Source organism: Ovis aries, chromosome 4 (assembly GCF_016772045.2).
Source record: "Ovis aries strain OAR_USU_Benz2616 breed Rambouillet chromosome 4, ARS-UI_Ramb_v3.0, whole genome shotgun sequence".
Lineage (NCBI taxonomy): Eukaryota > Metazoa > Chordata > Mammalia > Artiodactyla > Bovidae > Ovis > Ovis aries.
The window spans coordinates 112,787,437-112,807,648 of NC_056057.1; the positions used below are offsets into that span (position 1 = coordinate 112,787,437).

At 48.4% G+C, this 20,212-nt stretch overlaps 1 protein-coding gene and 1 long non-coding RNA gene across 2 annotated transcripts in view; one reads left to right on the top strand and one right to left on the bottom strand.

Annotated features, from left to right (window-relative positions):
* CNTNAP2 (contactin associated protein 2) overlaps positions 1 to 20,212 on the top strand; it is a 2,342,027-nt gene that overhangs the window by 2,247,900 nt on the left and 73,915 nt on the right. The gene's annotated exons all lie outside the window — the stretch shown is intronic.
* LOC121819466 (uncharacterized) lies at positions 4,540 to 8,823 on the bottom strand. Its single transcript, XR_006059728.2, has 2 exons — positions 8,714 to 8,823; positions 4,540 to 4,983 (listed from the first exon to the last, which is right to left on the bottom strand). It is a non-coding gene; the product is annotated as an uncharacterized LOC121819466 (long non-coding RNA).

The following is a 20,212-nucleotide window of genomic DNA, read 5'->3' on the forward strand; positions in this document are numbered from 1 at the left end:
GCCCAGCCACTGGTAAGCCTGGCCCAGAGTAGTCATTCTTGTGAAATAAATGGGCACTTTGTGTGATGTCCAGAGCCTCAGAAAGGAGCAGTACAGAATTTCCTTCCATACAGTTTTGAAGTTTGTTTTTGTTTTTGGTTTTTTTTTACCTTCACAGCAGCTTTAGTGTCTATTTTTAAAAATTTCCTAAGAAAACTTGCCCTGGTGGCTCAGAGGTTAAAGTGTCTGCCTGCAATGCGGGAGACCGGGGTTCGGTCCCTGGGTCAGGAAGATCCCCTGGAGAAGCGAATGGCTACCCACTCTGGTATTCTTGCCTGGAGAAGCCCATGGACAGAGGAGCCTGGTGGGCTACAGTCCTTTGGGTCGCAAAGAGTCAGACTCGACTGAGAGACTAACACTTTCAAGAAAACATTGCCCTATTGATGTTGTAAGAGTAGGTGATAGAGACCCCTCATTGACCTTCAGAAGCAGAACAGGATAGATTTAACCTGAGGTTCCAGAATACAGCTAGCTTTTCACCTCATTTGTTTCTCTAACGTAAGGACTTAGGTCACAGCCAACAAAGACCATCTGGTGCTCTCTCTCCTTCCAAAGAATGTCTGGGACAGACTTTGCAGAGAAGCAGGTACATGAGAAACCCTCCCTAGTTCAAGCTACTCCCATTTCCAGCAGAAACTCATCAGCGTCTAATCTAGAATGCTGCCTAGGAGATGCCCAAATGCTCCAACTGTTTATTTACCCTTTGTGCCCACATCTGTACCCATAACCCTAGACCAAAAGATTTATTTTCATTTGTTTGTAGCCTTGACCCCAAGCCAACAGATTTTAAGATAGCAACGTATACAATGTAACTCTTAAAATCAGCAATTTGGGGAAACTTTAGGATTAGTAAAGCCTTTAGGATTAGGTGGCTCAGAATTAAAGAATCTGCCTGCAGTGTAGGAAACCTGGGTTCCATCCCTGGGTTGGAAAGATCCCCTGGAAAAGGGAATGGCTACCCACTCCAGTATTCTTGCCTGGAGGATTCCATGGACAGATGATCTTGGCAGGCCACAGTCTTTGTAAGGTCTCAGAGAGTCAGACACGACTGAGTGACTAACACTTTCACTCCTCACTTCAGGATTAGTAAATCTGCTCTCACATGGCAAAAGCTGGTAGGTGCCTTCCCCACAGCTAGCACCTCTTTCTCCTCCCTCACAGAACCCCGATTCGTGGAAGGCCTTCACCCTCCTCCGCACATTCCTCCCTCCTGGAATTCCACAGCTAGGAACTCCAGGGATGCTGTGTCCATTCCTGGCCCTGCTGCTGCTGCTAAGTTGCTTCAGTTGTGTCCGACTCTGAGCGACCCCATAGACAGCAGCCCACCAGGCTCCCCCATCCCTGGGATTCTCCAGGCAAGAACACTGGAGTGGGTTGCCATTTCCTTCTCCAATGCATGAATGTGAAAAGTGAAAGTGAAGTCGCTCAGTCGTGTCCGACTCCTAGTGACCCCATGGACTGCAGCCTACCAGGCTCCTCCGTCCATGGGATTTTCCAGGCAACAGTACTGGAGTGAGGTGCCATTGCCTTCTCTGATTCCTGGCCCTAGGGTGTGCCAAACGGAAGGGGAAGGAGAGTTTTATGGGTGGATCCTACCAAGAAGTCACACCCATCGATAGACTTCCCTTCACCTGAGGATGCACTGAGTGTAGCTGGCCCCAGTGACCCACCTTTTGCCTTTGGACTTCCCAGTTCCCGATTGTGTTGGTCCATCCTAAGCACTCTGGGCACTCACTGCACACTACTGCCACCGGCAGAGCTTCTAGAACCCTGCAGATGTCCACGTGCACCCAGAGAGAGCTCATTTCAGTGGGACCCATGCATCCACGTTTTTAGAGTTCTCCAGGTGACTGTACCATGTTAACCCCAGTAGTCTGACTCAGTCTCCAAGATGCTGTGGGAGAACGCAGAGCTCAGGACCATCCTTTGGAAACCTTTTCATCATCTGGTGTGAGGCTGAATGGAAGGTCTAGCCTCTCAGCGAGACTCTCTCAGACGGGTTCTCATCTTTTAGTTACATATGGCCTTCATGGTCTGTCCTCTCGAGCAGGGGAAAAAAAAAACCATATTTCTTCATATGTAATCCCCTTTACACCCTCCAGGGCTCTCTTCATAACATCTGCCCTGACATCCTGCTCCCCTGCTCCCGTGATTCTTGACCAAACCAGCAGACAGTCCTAATCTAAGTCTCTTCTTGGAAGGACTGAGATGGGAAACAACTTTCCAGGGAAAGAAACTGGGCACAAAGGGATGAGGAACCCCTTGGAGCTGGCAGAGGCGGGTCACCTGCACAGGCAGGGCGGCTCCCCTGGGTCCTGCCACCTGCCCACCCTCGGCCGAGCCAGGCGTGCTCGCACCAGCTCGCTGATCGTCACAGCACCCGGCGCAGTGGGGTGAGGACTGTGTCCCTCCTCAACGTTGTCGTAGCCCAGCCATCAGGTGGATTACAGGAGTGAGTGGAGCACCAACACTTAGAAGAATGAGACCGCTGAGAAGGGGGCTGCTGTAGCCTGGGGGTGCTGCTGAGAGGGAAACAGGCAGGAAGGCCAGGCAGGGTCTCCAAATGGATGAAACAGGCTGCAAGTGTCTGACGTTTTTTATCTCCCTCTTAAGTGGCAGGAGGAAACAAACTAGAGATGCATATTTTTTGCCCTTCTCTATACAAATTTAAAAAGAGGTTTCTCTTAAAATACTGTGTTGCCATAATGACACCTGGTTTCACCTGAACTTAACTATTCTCAAACCTTGAGCTAACCAATGCATTTTTCTTATGGAAATGTTTGTCTTAAGCTATGTTAATGTACTATGCATTTACCCCAGACTCTGTCTTCAGGTCGGGTCACCTAAAGGCTCAGAACTGACTTGACAAACCAGTATGTTATACATTGTTCTCTTAATCTATGTTGATGAAACTATATATTTGTATGGGAATCTGCCGTTCTTCAAGATTCACGTCAGTCATTTTATGGCCCGGGATGACTCACCTGGTGCCAAGATTATCTCAAAATGCATCTTGTGGGTGAGGGGCCTGGTGCCATTCTCTGAGTTTTGAGACATTTCCTTCCTTTAATTAGCAGACTGCTAGTAGCTATATCGGAGAGGGCAATGGCACCCCACTCCAGTACTCTTGCCTGGAAAATCCCATGGACAGAGGAGCCTGGTGGGCTGCAGTCCATGGGATCGCTGAGGGTTGGACACAACTGAGCGACTTCACTTTCACTTTTCACTTCCATGCATTGGAGAAGGAAATGGCAACCCACTCTAGTGTTTTTGCCTGGAGAATCCCAGGGACAGGGGAGCCTGCTGGGCTGCTGTCTATGGGGTCGCACAGAGTTGGACATGACTGAAGTGACTTAGCTTAGCTTAGTAGCTATATAACATCCTACTGAAGACCAGCAGGGTGGTACTCTTTCTGCCCCTTTCTGATATCTATGTCAGAAGCTTTCTCTATCTCCTTTATACTTTAATAAAACTTTATTACACAAAAGCTCTGAGCGATCAAGCCTCGTCTTTGGCTCCGGATTGAATTCTTCTCTGGAGGCCAAGAATCCCAGTGTCTTTTCGTGGTTCAGCAACAACCTTTCACTGCCCCTGGGTGGGCCCATGGGCAGCATGGGCTAGCATGCAGGTGATGGGCCTGGCAGACGCCCTGTGTCACGCTCCGCTCTGTCTTGTTGTAAGTGGAGATCCAACATGATCTACTACTTGCTTATTGAATTCCAGGGAGAATCACGTCAACATTTCTAAATTCAGCTTAACTGCTTGAAGACCTCTCCCTGAGTCCTGCCTCCAATTAGCCTGCTCCAGTTCAAGCATCCTCCCTAGACTTTTTCCCATTACCACCATGTGATGAGAGAATGATACTATCAAATGATGTTTGACACATCTTGTTTCGGGCTAAAAATCGCCTGATTATTCCACTGTCCCGTGGCCAGTCAAATCACACCCCATGGAGGTGGTGAGGAACAATGTAGCTCTCCACTTCAAATTCCAGAAGCCCAAGTCACAGGCTTTGTCACTCTCCCAAATTCTGGAGTGTGTCTCCTGGAACTGGTATCGCAATAGATACTCATTGCATTTTCTTCTATTTGCACATTGCACCTAACTTGGGTAGCTGTTTATTACTTCTCAGTGTCCTCAGGTGTCCACTGAATGGAAACTTGAGAGTTACAGCAGAATTAGAGCATCTGATCACTGGGTCACAAGGCCACCCCCTGACCACCTCCCAACTCCCATTCTCATGGAAACCTGCTCATTTCAACTCTGGGTCCACCTACACAGATATTCCAGATTTTAAGGATAAAGTACTTCTCAAGATGTTTTGATGCTCATCTGTTCAAGGCATCTTGTTTCTATTTGATAGGAGGCGTTTGGGGTCTTAGAAACTAGTGAAGGAATGGCATATCCCCTTAACTCCAACTTCCACTATCATCTTATTCGAGATACTACAAAAAACGTTCAGAAAAAAAAGCATTGTGTAAATGAACAAAGATCACTCCAGTGAGAACAAGCAAAGGCTTTTTATTTAGAGACTGCTTTAGAAAGTGAGCAAGAGATCATCACTTGTGTTTGTCAGAGTTTCAAAGGTAGGCTAAGGAGTGGGAAAACTTCATGGAGTTGAAAAGGGGAGGCTTCAGGTGTGCCTGGGTCACAGACTGTGGTCTAAGGAGGCTGGGATCAGGCTAGCAAGAAGCCAGGCATCCTTGGTGATTCGTCAGGGAACATACTTGACTTTCTCTGGTTGGTCCTCAGTTGGAAAAGGAGATGACAGTTTGGGGAAGCTGGCAGCTATGAAGTTGGCTGATTGCTGCAGAAGTGGTGGTTTGACTTCTCAGCTGGCTGCTGGCCGTGGGTCGACAGCATGCACTGTCAGTTGTAAATACAGTCTCTCTGAGCTCCATCGGCCTGGGGGTTGTGGAATCACAGGGAGCATTTTCTCAGAACCTGGGTGGTGGAAACAGCAGAGGTCACTGGTGATCTGTCATGTCCACCCTCCAAACAAGGCTGAGCTAGAGAGGTTCCCCCAGGCACCCCAGGGCACCTGGCCCAGGGACCGAGTTCTTAGAAAGACCCAAACCATCCAAGGGGATTAGACTTGGCCTGCTTCCCCACCACTGTGTCCTCCATGCTACTGGAAGGGGAGGGAGCGTCCATCCTGAGGCTCTCTCTCCACCATCCGCAGATGGTCTTGAACCTGAGCACAGCACAGGACACCCACCAGGCTCCCTGGGACTCAGGATTCTAATGGTGTTGCTGGAAACTGCTGAAAGATTTCCAGGGTCACCGTTAAGTTCTTTGCTAGTCATTTAAAAAAATTCAGCTCTATTTTAATTATTTTATTTATTTTTTATGGAAGGATAATTGCTTTACAATAGTATGTTGGTTTCTGCCATGCATCAACGTGAATCAGCCATAGGTATACATATGTCCCCTCCCTTTGGCACTTCCTTGCCGCCTCCCTCCCCAGCCCACCCCTCTAGGTTGTTGCAGAGCCCCACTTGAGCTCCCTGAGTCATACAGCGAATTCCCACTGGTTTTCTGTTTTACATATGGCAGTGTTTATGTTTCCCCGCTACTCTCTCCGTTTGCCCCACCCTCTCCTTCTGCCTAAGCTCCGTTTTTACATAGCCTAGATTGGAAGAGAGGAAGAGAGGTTTGAGAGGCATCAGGGGCTTAAGGAAATGCCCAGAAGGGGGTCAGGACTGTCAGGAAGTCCCAAGTGGCCGGAAGCACATTTGTCCTTTATTCGTGTGACTCATGGATGCTGAGACCCTCCTGTAGCCCAGGCTGTACGATGAGTGCTGGACAGTCTCTACCGTGGGGATGAAGACGACGACCCGGAAACGTGTGGGGAGTGAGCACGAGGGCAGTGGTGCTGTACGCTCAGCAACAGGTGGGGGCAGCGGGGGTGCCTGGAGAGGACTCAAGGGAAAGGTCATGAGGCAGGGCTCCTGGGGGTTAGAGGGTGACCAGTTGCCCGCCCCAGGCGTTACCCTCTGGACTGCCAGCAGTCACGGTGAGGGCGGTACTCACACCTCCTCTCCCACGGCTGAGCCCTAAACGCACTGTCTCCTCTTACGGGAACACTCTTCATCCTGTTTTGTGCCTGACTAGCTCTGACTCATCTTCCAAGAGACTAGACATCATTTCATCCGGAAAGCCTTCCCTGATGCCTTAAACCTGGGGGAGGCCCCTCCCCAGAGCTCCTTCCCAGCACAAGCCCCACCCCCTGCCTGGTAGGACCCTGTTAACTGCAGCCACCCCATGCTCTGTCCATGCCATGAGGGGACCTCGGCCAGCATGGACTAAACAGTGGACACATGGAACGGCCTGCTTGCTTACCTGAAACCCCTGTAAATACAAATTCCCCAACAACCAACGCTGCCTGGCACGTGACGGCGTTCAGGAACCATGGGGAGGGCAAGAGGGAGAAAACGGAACTGCCCGCCCACCTTCTATGCATCCTTTGACCCACTTGGCCCCTGGTGGTTCAGATGGTAAAGAATCTGCCTGCAATGTGGGAGACCCAGGTTCAATCCCTGGGTCGGAAAGATCCCCTGGAGAAGGGAATGGCAACCCACTCCAGTATTCTTGCCTGGAGAATTCTGTGGCCAGAGGATCCTGGTGAGCTACAATCCATGGGGTCACAAAGAGTCAACATGACTGAGTGAATAACACGTTCAGATGCTTTGCACCGTCTGTACCCTCCACATCCATTCTGGCCCAGGAAGGTCTGACAGTGGGTCTTGTGCCTGCATGCCTGCTAAACTGACCTTTAATGTAACAGACTTTGAAGTAACCCACCATGATTTGTTTCTTCAAACTCAGTAGTCGAAGTCCTGCAAGCACATGTTTGGGTGCAAATAGCCATGAACTCCTCGTGGGGAGGACGGGCCGTACGGTGACTCTGGCTTCATGATTCTGTGACACAGAGTGTAAAGCAGCAGCTGCTGCTGCTGCTGCTCAGTCGCTTCAGTCGTGTCCGACTCTGTGCGACCCCATAGATGGCAGCCCACCAGGCTCCGCCGCCCCTGGGATTCTCCAGGCAAGAACACTGGAGTGGGTTGCCATTTCCTCCTCCAATGCATGAACGTGAAAAGTGAAAGTGAAGTCACTCAGTCGTGTCCGTTAGCGACCCCATGGACTGCAGCCTAGCAGGCTCCTCCATCCATAGGATTTTCCAGGCAAGAGTACTGGAGTGGGGTGCCATTGCCTTCTCCGGTAAAGGAGCTGAGAGTTGCTATTTCTCGGGCATTTTTAGCCTTTTATTTACAATTGTGGAATGAAGGGTGGTGTCCCTTTCTGACATTCGTCTGAGTAGAAGAAACTGCAGAGGTGGGGAGCCGTCTCTCCCAGGCAAGGAGGGTGCTGCAGAAACACATGGGCTGGTCCTGAGGCACGCCCGCCCCAGTATAACAGGCAGGGGCTGCAGGGCTGGACCACGGCAGGGCCTGGCACACACTGCCTTCAGTGGCTGGAGACCCGGGCTGGGAACACCTCAGTGGGGCCCTTCCTCCCTCCCAGACCCCTCCCTTCCCTGCAAGGCCGGAGCACGGGTTTAGATCTCTTCTGCTCGCATCTCCTCTTTCTGCAAGGATGGAGTCCTGGATGCAAAGACTCCAGGACATTCTGACTGTGCCTTCGCCCCACGCCCCACCCCGTGCCACTCCACCTGTCCAGAGTTTCCTGTACCTGAGCCCCTTATAGAAAAGGAAGGCTCTACTCAAGTAAAAAACCCCCAGCTTCAAGCTACAATGTGGGGCAGGGTCTAGGATTGGAAAGAGGAAAGATGAGGGAAGTTGCTCTAGTAATTGTGTCGAATCCAGGGTCTTTATATTTTTACATATATGTATAAAAGGATCGAGTTTTACCTGGTAAGATCATGACAAACTGAGCAAGCAGAGAAAAAAAAAAAAGTCCTATAAACATTTATTTCAACTGAGTAAAAATCATAATTACTATCATTGTTTTTAAATTGCACAGCTACTGCTAGCATTAAACACATCTATATTTCAACCATGTAAGTTTTATTTGCTTGATAACAAAATTCCAGTTGTTGTATGTTCCATCTTCATATTGTATTCTTTGGATAATTTGACATGATATAATGCTTTGTTCACAATTAGCAAGAGTGTGGGTTGTGGGCAGGGAATGTGGAGGAGAGAAAAGGATTGTTTGTTCAGCCAGGGCAGAGTCCACTGGCTGTTATGGAAAAATCCATGAGGCTCAGTTTATTCTGCAAACATTTTGATCTAGAGCAAGGAGAGTCTGAATTTCTGTAGTATTCATGCTTTATGGTAACACATTGTAAATTGGACTTAGCTAGTAGCAAAATAAGGTGACGTGTTCTGAATACTAAAGCAGACTAATTCTCCCTGCTAAATAGGAAAAATTTCACAAATTACTATAATCAGACATTGAAATAGGCTCCAGGGAAAGAGAGGGAAGCAACGTTACTCATGTCACTTAAAATTAAACCAAGCCACCAATTTATCTGCCTCTCCGGCTGTTTGTCCTTTTTTGAACGACGCTACAGGAATCAATATTAGAAACAGGCCGGGGAGGAGAGACGTAAAGCAGTTTGTCTGCATAATTGTTTCACTATAAATCTGCAGAAAAAGAAAAGGGGTTCAAATCAAGTACAACATCGAATCCCAGACCCTCCTAAGAGTACCTTTGTAAAATGGTGTGCTCGTCATTACAGAGTTTGACAGAGTCGTGAAGCAAAATTGTAATGGAATCGTAGATGTCGCTGAGGAAGCTGTGTGTATTTATAGGAATCAGATAAACCTGAGTGGAAATTCCTGCTCTGCTACTCATCGGCGTTTTGCTCCTGGGGCTCCTCATCCAGAAAATGAGGAATAATGACCGACCGCCCGCCTCATTGGGCGGCTGAGAGGATTAAACAGAATGAAGCATGTGATGCTTTTAGCTCACAGAACGGCATCTAGTAACACTGAGTAAGCTCCGTGGGGCTCCGTCTGCCTTGCTCACGCTGGACCCCAGGGCTGACCCCAGCACGGGCCTCATGACAGATGCCCCCCTCCCCCAGACACAGGGTAAATGGATTCGGTAGTGAGTGGTAGCTGACCTGATATTATTGTTTACACCATTCAGTGCTGAAATGGCCGTGCAGTATTCCATTACATGGATGTAACTTCTTTAACCTTGTCTCCCTGCTTCTCTGGGTATTCTGTGTTTTTCACTAACGGCCTCTGTGGTGAGCATCTCTCGCCATGCAGCTTTACCTGGAGGAGCAGGGCTTCCTAGCACGACAGGATACACCTGAATCTGAAAAGCACATCCTTGAGCGACTTAAAGGCTCTGGTATCATTCTGTAGAATCAAGGAAAGTCACGGTGTTGGAGCTGGAGGGGACCTTGGGTCCCAGGTCCTCACGGGAGCCACACGAGGCTGAGCAGAGGTGGCCGCTGACACCAGCTCTCGGACCGGAACCCAGGTCCTGGCTCCCGGGCCAGAGCGCCTTTGCTCTAAACCAGTACTTACATATGCACGCCTGCGTGTGTGCGTGTTTGAACACAGATGCTACCGAGCATGCACCTAGGCAGCCTGACCTTGTCCCCAGGTCTCAAAAGGTTAGAGTTCAGGCCACCCTCGTGTTTTCAGGTGAGGTTAAATGACTCAGAGAGCATTGTGGAACATTGTGGTGTCTTTTCCTGCTGTGGAAATTTGAACAGAAGGGCATGAGGTAAGTTGTCGCTAGGAAGAGGCTACCAGTTTCACTGCCAAGACACCGCAAACACACACGGCATCGCTTACCTGAGCAAATTCAATCCAAATTCCTGAAATCCAGTTCAACAATGTCACTGAGGTCACCAGATGAAGGGAAAGTGGCTCCTACCAAGTGGATTATAAAATATGGGCCCCCCACAGAAAAGCCTCCTTGTAGCCGGCAGAGATGCCTGAAGTCTCCTGGGTGCCGTGCAGAGACGTGGGGTCCTCTGTCCAGGGGAGAGAGCTGGGAGGGATGGGGTGGTGGACGGCCAGAGCCAGCCTGGGTCTCTGTGCAGGTAGCGGCATCCCTGCCTCGCTGTCAGTGGAGAAGCCAGGCAGAGGGGCGAATCACAAAGGAGGGAGGGACCTTCAATCAAACCGTCTAAACCCCTCATTCCGCAAGAGAGGAACTTGGCCCTGAGGAGGGATCTGAGCTGTTCAGTCCCGTAACTGGCTGGTGTCTGAGGCTGCCCTGACTTCTGCTCAAACACCCCCCATCACATCTGTCTTCTCCTTCTTCAGAAATTAGTGTTCTGTTGCTTTCAGCATTACAAGCATTTGCCCAAGTGTGCGTCATATTCAGGGATTCCCAAGTGCTGCTAGTGGTAGAGAAACCACCTGCCAACGCAGGAGACGCAAGAGACGAGGGTTTGACCTCTGGGTCCCCTGGAGCAGGGCATAGCAACCCATGCCAGTATTCTTGCCTGGAGAATCCCACTGACAGAGGAGCCTGGAGGTCTATGGTCCATAGAGTCACAGAGAGTCAGACACAGCTGAAGCGACTCAGCCCGCAGCACATGTCACATTCATAACAACGAGCCTAACAACCCACAGCAGTCGGCCGATGACATTTGGAAGATGTTGTATGTCCCCACTGCGATTCAATAATGTAACCGTGAGCTTCTTTAGCAGAGATTCCTGTGTTGTACCTGACCTGGGATTCAGGCATGTCTGGGGAAAGGAAGTTATCCCAGGACAGAACTCCTTCAAAGGAAGAGAGGGCAGGACAAGAAGCCCATTCTGGAGCTGAGGGCAGTGCAGGCTTAGGTGCAGTGTGGGGACCATGCATCGCGTGACCTAACGCGTAGTCAGTCCCCGGAAAACAACCACAAGCAAAGAGGGAGATTTGCTGCATTAACTCGGCAGGCAAAGGAGCAGCTGGCAGACACCAGGAGTGTCAGGGAGAGGGGGCATCTTTGGCACAGAGGGCCCGCCGTTGTGCTGCTTCTGGAGAAAAGCTCTGTAGCCTCCTGCAGGGACTCCTGCAAAGACCCCAGACTGCAGCAGTAGCTCAGCTGTGACAGCAGAGAGCACCCAGACTCGGACCATCTAACCCAGACTCAAACCATCTAACCAGCAGCGAGCACCAGGGCCATCTGCCTTTGTGCCCAAGGAGGGCAAAGTTAGCAGGGCCTTTGCATCAGACAGGAGAACCACCACACAGGGCACTGCCTGGGGACCCCAGCCATGGTTGGGGGGACACTTTGAGAGAATGCAAAGACAGAGGCTCCTGAAAAGACACAGCCAGGACAATGCTGCTTTATTGATGTCAAGATACCCTCCCCACCAAGGCCAGTGTTGGCGGATCCACCAATGTCCCTTCATCCATCCATCCATCCATCTGTCTTTGAGGCGGAATCATCCAAAGAGGGAAGATGAGACACCAGGAGACAGGGAGCCTGGCCTTTGTGTCTGCACTTGGCCAAACTCCCTCTGGACTGCCGTGGGGCTGGAGGGAACAGAACTATGACAAAGCTGATTTGTATTCTGCTAGCCAAGGGAAAACATAATTAACACAGTGGCAGCTCACTCAGCAGGGCCCATGGGAACGGCCAAGAGGGAAAGGGCTCCCTTAGGTCAAGGTGACGGCAGCGAGAAGACAAAGCTAGCCTCCTAATCCCCCAGTGAGCCTCCCCTCCAATGGCCACAAGTCAGTAAAAGGGGAAGGGGAATGAGCCGGGGCAGCCTCTTCCCTGGGAGTCACGGGAGAGAACCCAGCAGAGCAGTGGGGATTCCCACTGCTCACTCTCACACCCCCAAGGGAGGGGACTCTCCACGAGGTCTTGCTGTTCCTGCAGCCCTGATCACATGCCCTCTGGCAGAGACGAGAAACCTCCCATAACCAGGGAGGAGTCAAATCTGTTGTTGTATCACACATACACCTCACTTACCGTCACGTGTCAAGGGACAGAAGATAAATGGATATTCGCAAGCCCCAGAAACTGAATTGTGAAGGTTGGGATCAATCTTGAGCTGCTCTCTACCTACCAGACTCCTAAAAAGAGCAAAAGAAAGCTGTTTCCTAATGTATCCCACTGGCCCTTTTCTTCCCCTCTGGTGACTCATTTATATTTAGAGACTATTTACAAAGCTTTATAGATTTGTATTTACTTAACATTACCTTAGCCTTTTTGATACATTTGACTGGAGTGTTCTCTAAAGTTTTCAATGATTTTAGATTTTTTTTTTTTTTTATGACTTTCACAAATTAGTGCTCAGCTTCTCCTGACTTGAAACTCCTTTACCTCTCACCCAGGGGCCAAGACAAAGCCTGGAAGGAGGGTCTCCTCCCCCCTCCCTCCCTGCCCATATGTACCCATGTCCGGCCTTCTGCACTCGTATCTGTGTATTTAGGCATTGTCAAATTTTTGGTTTCAGTATCTGCCTTTCCTATGAGACCAGATTCATTTATTCATTCATTCTACAGAAGCTGAAGGAATATGGATATTGGATTTGAATCCAGTATCAAAACTGTGTCTGATTAGTTCTATCTAATTTCACAGACTTTATATAAATCCCAGACATAAACAGTTTATGAAAAATAATAGCTTAATTCCAGTCCTGACTGAATAAGATGGTGATATTGATGAAATGATTGGATACAGTTTAATCTAGTGTTCAGTTACGTCGCTCAGTCATGTCTGACTCTGCAGCCCCATGGACTGCAGCACGCCAGGCCTCCTTGTCCATCTCCCCTGGAGTTTACTCAAACTCATGTCCATTGAGTCAGTGATGCCATCCAACCATCTCATCCTCTGTTGCCCCCTTCTTCTCCCACTTTCAATCTTTCCCAGCATCATGGTCTTTTCAAGTGAGTCAGTTCTTCGCATCAGGTGGCCAAAGTATTGGAGTTTCAGCTTCAACATCAGTCCTTCCAATGAACACTCAGTACTGATCACCTCTAAGATGGACTGGTTGGATCTCTTTGCAGTCTAGGGGACTCTCAAAAATCTTCTCCAATACCACAGTTCAGAAACTCTAGTCTTATCAAGAGAAACCAGGGGGTTTTATCCAGACAAAGGGAAAACAACTAGGCCATTCATGTGACCAAAAGCAAATCCCTTATGATTATACAGTGGAGGTGAGGAATAGATTCAAGGGATTAGATCTGGTAGACAGAGTGCCTGAAGAACTATGAACAGAGTTTTGTAACATTGTACAAGAAAGAGGCAGTGACCATCCCAAAGAAAAAGAAATGTAAGAAGGAAAAGTGGTTATCTGGGGAGGCTACACAAATAGCTGAGGAAAGAGCAAAAGGCAAGAGAGAAAGGGAAAGATATACCCAACTGAATGCAGAGTTCCAGAGAGTAGCAAGGAGAGATAGAAGGCCTTCTTAAATGAACAATGCAAAGAAAGAGAGGAAAACAATAGAATGGGAAAGATTAGAAATCTCTTCAAGAAAAAAAAAACAAAAAACTGGGCTTCCCTGGTGGCTCAGAGGGTAAAGCGTCTGGCTGCAATGCTGGAGACCTGGGTTCGATCCCTGGGTCGGGAAGATCCCCTGGAGAAGGAAATGGCAACCCACTCCAGTATTCTTGCCTTGAAAATCCCATGGACTGAGGAGCCTGGTAGGCTACAGACCATTGGGTCGCAAAGAGTCGGACACGACTGAGTGACTTCACTCCACTTCAAGAAAATTGGAGATACCAAGGGAAACTTTCATGCAGAGATGGGTATGATAAAATACAGAAACGGTATGGACCTAACAGAAGCAAAAGAGATTAAGAGGAGGTGGCAAGAATACACAGAAGAGCTATACAGAAAAGGTCTTAATGATCCAGAAAACCAAGATTGTGTGATCACTCACCTAGAGCCAGACATTCTGGAGTATGAAGTCAAGTGGGCCTTAGGAATCGTTACTATGAGCAAAGCTAGAAAAGGTGATGGGGTTCCAGCTGAACTATTAAAATCCAAAAAGATAATTCTGTTAAAGTACTGCATTCTATATATCACCAAATTTGGAAAACTCAGCAGTGGCCACAGGACTGGAAAAGATCAGTTTTCATTCCAATCCCAAAGAAGGGCAATGACAAATAATATTCAAACTACCATATAATTGCTCTCATTTCACATGCTAGTAAGGTTATGCTCAAAATCCTTCAAGCTAGGCTTCAACAGTAATGTTAACTGAGAACTTCCAAATGTACAAGTTGGATTTAGAAAAGGCAGAGGAACCAGAGATCAAATTGCCAACACCCAGTGGATCATAGAAAAAGCAAATAAAGTTCAGAACACCGTCTACTTCTGTTTCATTAACTGTGCTAAAGCCTTTGACTGTATAGATCACAACAAACTGTGGAAATTCTTTAAGAGAGGGGAATACCAGGTCACCTTACCTGCCTCCTGAGAAACCTGTATGCAGCTCAAGAAGGAATAGTTAAAACCAGACATGGAACAAGGACTGGTTCCAAACTGGGAAAGGAGTACGTCAAGGCTGTATACTGTCACCCTGCTCATTTAACTTATATGCAGAGTATATCATGTAAAATGCTGGGCTGGATGAATCACAAGCTGGAATCAAGATTGCTGGAAGAAATATCAGCAACCTCAGATATGCAGATACCACTCTAATGGCAGAAAGTGAAGAGGAGCTAAAGAGCCTTTTGATGAGGGTGAAAGAGGAGAGTGAAAAAGCTAGATCAAGCTCAACATTCAAAAAACTATATCATGGCATCCAGTCCCATCACTTCATGGCAGATAGAAGGGGAAAAAATGGAAACAGTGTCAGATTTTATTTTCTTGAGCTTCAAAATCACTACAGACAGTGACTGCAGCCATAAATTAAGACGCTTGCTCCTTGGAAGGAAAGCTATGACAAATCTAGACAGCATGTTAAAAAGCAGAGACATTACTTTGTGCACAAATGTCCATCTAGTCAAGGCTGTGGTTTTTCCAGTAGTCATCTATGGATGTGAGAGTTGGACCATAATGAAGGCTGAGCGCTGAGGAACTGATGCTTTTAAATTGTAGTCTTAGAGAAAACTCTTGAGAGTCCCTTGGACAGCAAGGAGATCAAACCCATCAATCCTAAAGGAAGTCAATCTTGAATATTCATTGGAAGGACTGATGCTGAAGCTGAAATTCCAATACTTTGGCCACCTGATGGGAAGAGCTGACTCATTGAAAAAGACCCTGATGCTGGGAAAGATTGAAGGCAACAGGAGAAGAGGGTGGTAGAGGATGACATGATTAGATGGTATCACCAACTCAGTGGATATGAATTTGAGCAAACTCTGGGAGATATGAAGGACACGGGAACCTGGCGTGCTGCAGTCCATGGGGTCAAAGAGTCTGACGACAGGACTTAGTGACTGAACAACAACAGTAACATCCAGACAAAAGGAAATGAAAACCCCACACTGGTGATGCAGGAAGGCTGCCAATGTGCAGAGGCTGCCACGCTTCTCAGAGGCACTCTATTAATAAGTAATAGTGCTGATGTCTTTTCTCTTCGAGTTTCAGTCGTTTTAAGAAGAGATTTTTCCAATGGGGAGTCTGTGAATACTAACTGGCTCCTGCTATCTAACCCACCCTTCCTGTTTCATTGATAAAAAAGAAAAAACTCAAAAATAATGCGTACAGCTCAAATCAAGTGTCAAGTCATTTAAACAACTCCTAGACGCAAGCTTCTTATTTTCTCCCTGTCCAGAGCCATCTTTGAGGATCTAAGTGCCACAAAATGTGAATCCACAATTCCTTAGGGAACATTATATAAAGTTACTGGTTTTAACCTTAAAACATAATCATTTACAGGGAAATCATTCTTTCAGATGTTTTAAAACGTAAAACCATTCAAGCTCATTGCCAGAATCCCAATAGTGTGGAAAGAAACCTACCAAGCTTATCTTTCTTCCTCTTTTTGGAAAAGATCCATTGCGTTTGTTAACTGTGAAGCCAATGACTTCACTCCCCTGAGCAATGCAGGTGCTTTAGCCAGGAAGGATAGGAACCTCTCTCTCCCTGGGCGACTCTGTGCTCGCTTAGGAAAGGGCATGAAGGGGCCTCATCGAGATGCATTCATGCCTTCGCTCAGTCAGCGCCTGCTTGAGGACTGGCACAGGCACTGGGTTGGGTGCCAGGGGAACCGCTGACAAACAGCACCGGAGGACACCCTGAGTCTCCCCTCCTTCTTCCCTGGGGCTGCAGCCCCGACGCCCACTAAACCTGGCCAGGCCCCCTGCTGGACACACAGACCCCCTCACCCTCCTCTGCTTTGCCCTCTGATTCCCCGGGAAGCATCACTACAGTCCCCAGGGAGAGCCCTCCACCCCGCAGATCCTGGAAGCCCCCCTCCTCCCAACACTCTGTGCCTCGCCCCACCAGGAACATCAGGCTGTTTCCTCTCTGAGTCTGGAAGATCTCTACTGAGAGACCATATGTTGCTCTAAGCTTGGTGGTTCCCGAACTCGGATGCCCAGTGCTGGACAGCTACAAAGAATAACTCGGGGATTCCTTAAAAATGCAAATTCTCTGACCTTGCCCCAGCCCTGCTGGGAATCAAGACGATTATGATGCAAAGCTAGGTTTGGGAGCCACTGCTTCCAGTTACCAGATTATTTTTGTTTGGTCTTTTCCGAATCAGCAGGCCTTTTGCTCTTCTCCTTCTTCCAAGAGCTGACTCTTCTTATCTGCTTCTTACTCATCTCTCCAAAGCCTTCCTCTTGGGTCTTTCTAATCTCACCACAGAACTCTCTACTCATTACTGCACAGAGTAAAAAGGGTTGGGTCTGTGTGTTTCCAGTCAGCTCTGGGCCCTGCACCATGCAGAGGGTATGCTACAGATTGCATTTTAAGGACACTTCACTGTTAAATTCCGAGCTTAGCTCTGTGGTTTCTCCGCAGTGAATAGGCTCTTAATCACACTCCCTGCAGTACCTTCTGAGCCAAAGGAGGAAGAGGAGCAACTGATCACAGAGACATTTTTTAAAGTTCTTAAACGCTATTGATTTCATCTTTATTATGGCTGCAATGTGGAGTTTTTTGTTTGCTTGTTTGTTTTGGTTTGGTTTGGTTTTTTCTTTAATTTATAGACGGTGAAATTCACCCTTTTTGGTGTAAAGTTCAAGGAGTTTTGACAAATACATATATTCAGGTAACCAACACCCCCAAAAACACAGAGAACCCTCACATTTCCCTCATTCCCTTTATAGGCAAACTCTCCCTCTGCTCCGAGCCCGTGGGAGCCCCTGAGCTGTTTTCTGTCCCTATATTTTGCTTTTCCCCAAGTGACATATAAATGGAAACACATAGTATGTTAGCTGTAGCATTCTGAAAGATTGTGTATTTAAACAAATATGGAAGAAAGGGCCATTTCTTCTTAATTTTTTGGTTTCTGGCACTTATAATCTGTTATGATGTATCGTTTTTGTGGCTCATGATCCTCTTTGCAGCATGTGTGATCTATTCGAAAATCAGGATGAAGCAGGCATGTAAACACAAACGAGCAGGGCCCTTTGAAAAGGTCAAGTTTCGGTTTCCTAATTTCCTCTCTTGTGGCTAAAATATTCCCTCCTCCCACTTCTCCTCCCTCCTCACCTACTACCCTCTGCAAACTCCTGTCTCTGACGAGCGCAGTAGTTGTGGGGAGGTACCATTCCCTGCCAATAGACCAGGAGGCTTTGCAAGGTTCGTGTTGCCAAAGCCTTCTGCTGATCTGAGCAAGCATCTTCTGGCCTCTTTCCTACCACTCCTGGCTTCCCTTTCTTTGAGAAACAACATGTAGACAAAAGAAAAGGACTTGATTTATAGGATGCCAGAATATTAAGACGCTCTGGGAACAGTATTTAAGGAGATTCCTTTAGAAAACTAAACATAGAGCAACCATATGATCCAGCAAGCCCACTCCCAGGCGTATATCCAGAAAAAAAAAAATAAATAACCCCGTCATCTGAAAGGATACATGCATCTCCGTGCTCATTGCAGAGCTATTTACAATAGCCAGACATGGAAGTGAACTAAATGTCCGCTGATGGAGGAATGGATAAAGATGTGCTCCATATACACCATGGAATGTTACTCAGCCATAAAAAAGAACAAAAGAATGTCATTTGCAGCGACACGGATGGACCTAGAGATTATCAAACTGAGTGAAACAAGTCAGAGAAAGACAAACATCAAGATCTAAATGAGGGAGGGTTCAGATGAGCCTACTTGCAAGACAGAAACTAAGCCATGGAGGTTGAAAACAAACGTGGTTACCATGGGAACGGGGGCAGGGGATAACCTGGGGGCTGGGGTTAACATAGCCACACCACTGTAGATAGGAGGTGGCTGGTGGGGACCTGCTGTCCAGCACAGGGGACTCAGTTCGGTGCTCTGTAATGATCCATGTGGGAGTGGAGTCTGCAGGAGAGTGGGTATGTGTATGTGCATGACTGATTCACGCTGCTGTACAGCAGAAACTGGCACAGCACCGAAAATCTACTATACTCCAATGAAAACTTTAACTTTTTAATCCAGGAAGGTGTAGGATAACTTAACCCTTCCCAAAGGAGAAGAGAGGAGGAAGTGGGAAAGGAAAGACCAGTAGGTGGGCTTTCCCACGCTCACCAAAGGAGGATGGACAGGGAACTCCCGCTCAGCGTGAAGAAGATGCCCCTGGCCACAGGGAGGCACCACGTGAGGCCTGAGTGAGGCTGGAGGCCGAAGAACTGAGTTCAAGGAAAGTCAGCCTGCGTTAAATTTACCCTCCCAGATCCTAGAGTTAACCAAACGTTCCTTAGAATATTTCTGCCCTGAACCAGGCTTTGAGGGTCTTTTCTTGTCAATAGCATCAACCCAGACACCTTTTCCACGTCCATCCCGTGACTCATGTCCGCACAAGAACAGACATTATTTTCCAAGAAGAAACAGACAGTGAAGAAAGGTTTCCCCCACTCCCAAAAAAGGTCCAGGCTCTCAAAGCCCTCCTGGAAGATCAGCTCTATCTGGAAGTTTCTGACCGAGACAGTCTGGGAGGCGTCAGCTCCAAGCCCAAACCCCAGAAGAGGCAGGCTCCGCCGGTGCTGTCTGTTGCCAACACGCGGGCGGCTGCGAGTAAAAATTACATTTTACAAGATTCCAGTCCATGTGTTAGGTGTTGCCTTGAACGGCGCGGTGTCTCGCGCTCTGCCGCCAGCCCAGGACTCCAGTCCGTGTTTTCCGCGCTCCCTTCACCTGCCTCGCCGTCGTCGGGGCTGAGGTCCTGCAGACCCAGGGCAGGCGACCGCCGGCTGGAGGTACCCCTGCCCCGCCGACAAAGCACGGCCCTTCGGGGTGTCCTGGAGTCCGACTGGGCCGGGGGGAGCTCCACGCGCATCACAGAAGCGAGGGGCGCACCTGAGCAGAGCTGACTGCCAGAGGCAAGTACTGCGGGCTGGAGGCTGAGACTTTGGAAAGGCTGAACCCCTGGAAGCGTGCGCGCTGCCCGGGTTCGAGGGGCGCGCGGGGCGGGGGCAGACCATTCGCGAGAGGGAGGCCGGGAGGGACCCAGGTGCCCAGCCAGCCGCGTGCAGGACCGGGCTTGACACCCTACCAGCGGCGCTTCTGAGGAAGAGAGATCTGATTCCCTATCTGGTCTATGCCAGGTCAGGTGTTCTTTGGGGAGCAGAGTGACTGAGGGGCTCCATCACTCAGAGGGCTCGTGTGTGCTGTGACATGCCAACCCTACACCCCAGGAGGCCACAGAGCAGGGAGCAAGAAAAATTAGCAAAACCTGGTACAAGATTGCTTCCTGCAGTGTGTGTCTGTGTGTGAAACCACAGCTGAGATTTACTTGGTGTGAACTGCTAAATGTTCGTTTGATTTTCCAGACTTGTTTAAGGAGGAGGTTTTTTAATCTAGAGCCAATTAATTTGTTGTTATATTACAAAGATAATAATAATAATCAGTGCTTTCTATAAGCATAAACGTATTTTCCAATCACCAAAAAGGAGCCTGCCTTCTTTTGGAGGAAGGATATAAGGCTATAGGTGCCTCGAATTGTTGTGTTGAAGTCCTTGGTTCTGTTATTTCGCCTTTTTTTTTTTTTTTTTAAGAAGTAAAAAGAGCATCAAACTGTGTGTTTGGTTTTCCCCTTTCGAAACTTAGCATGGTGTTTGGTTCTCCCTGAAAAAGGCTTTAATTTTTCTGCCTCTCGTTTGGCAGGCGGCTCTCAGGACTTCCGATTCCCTCTGAGTGGG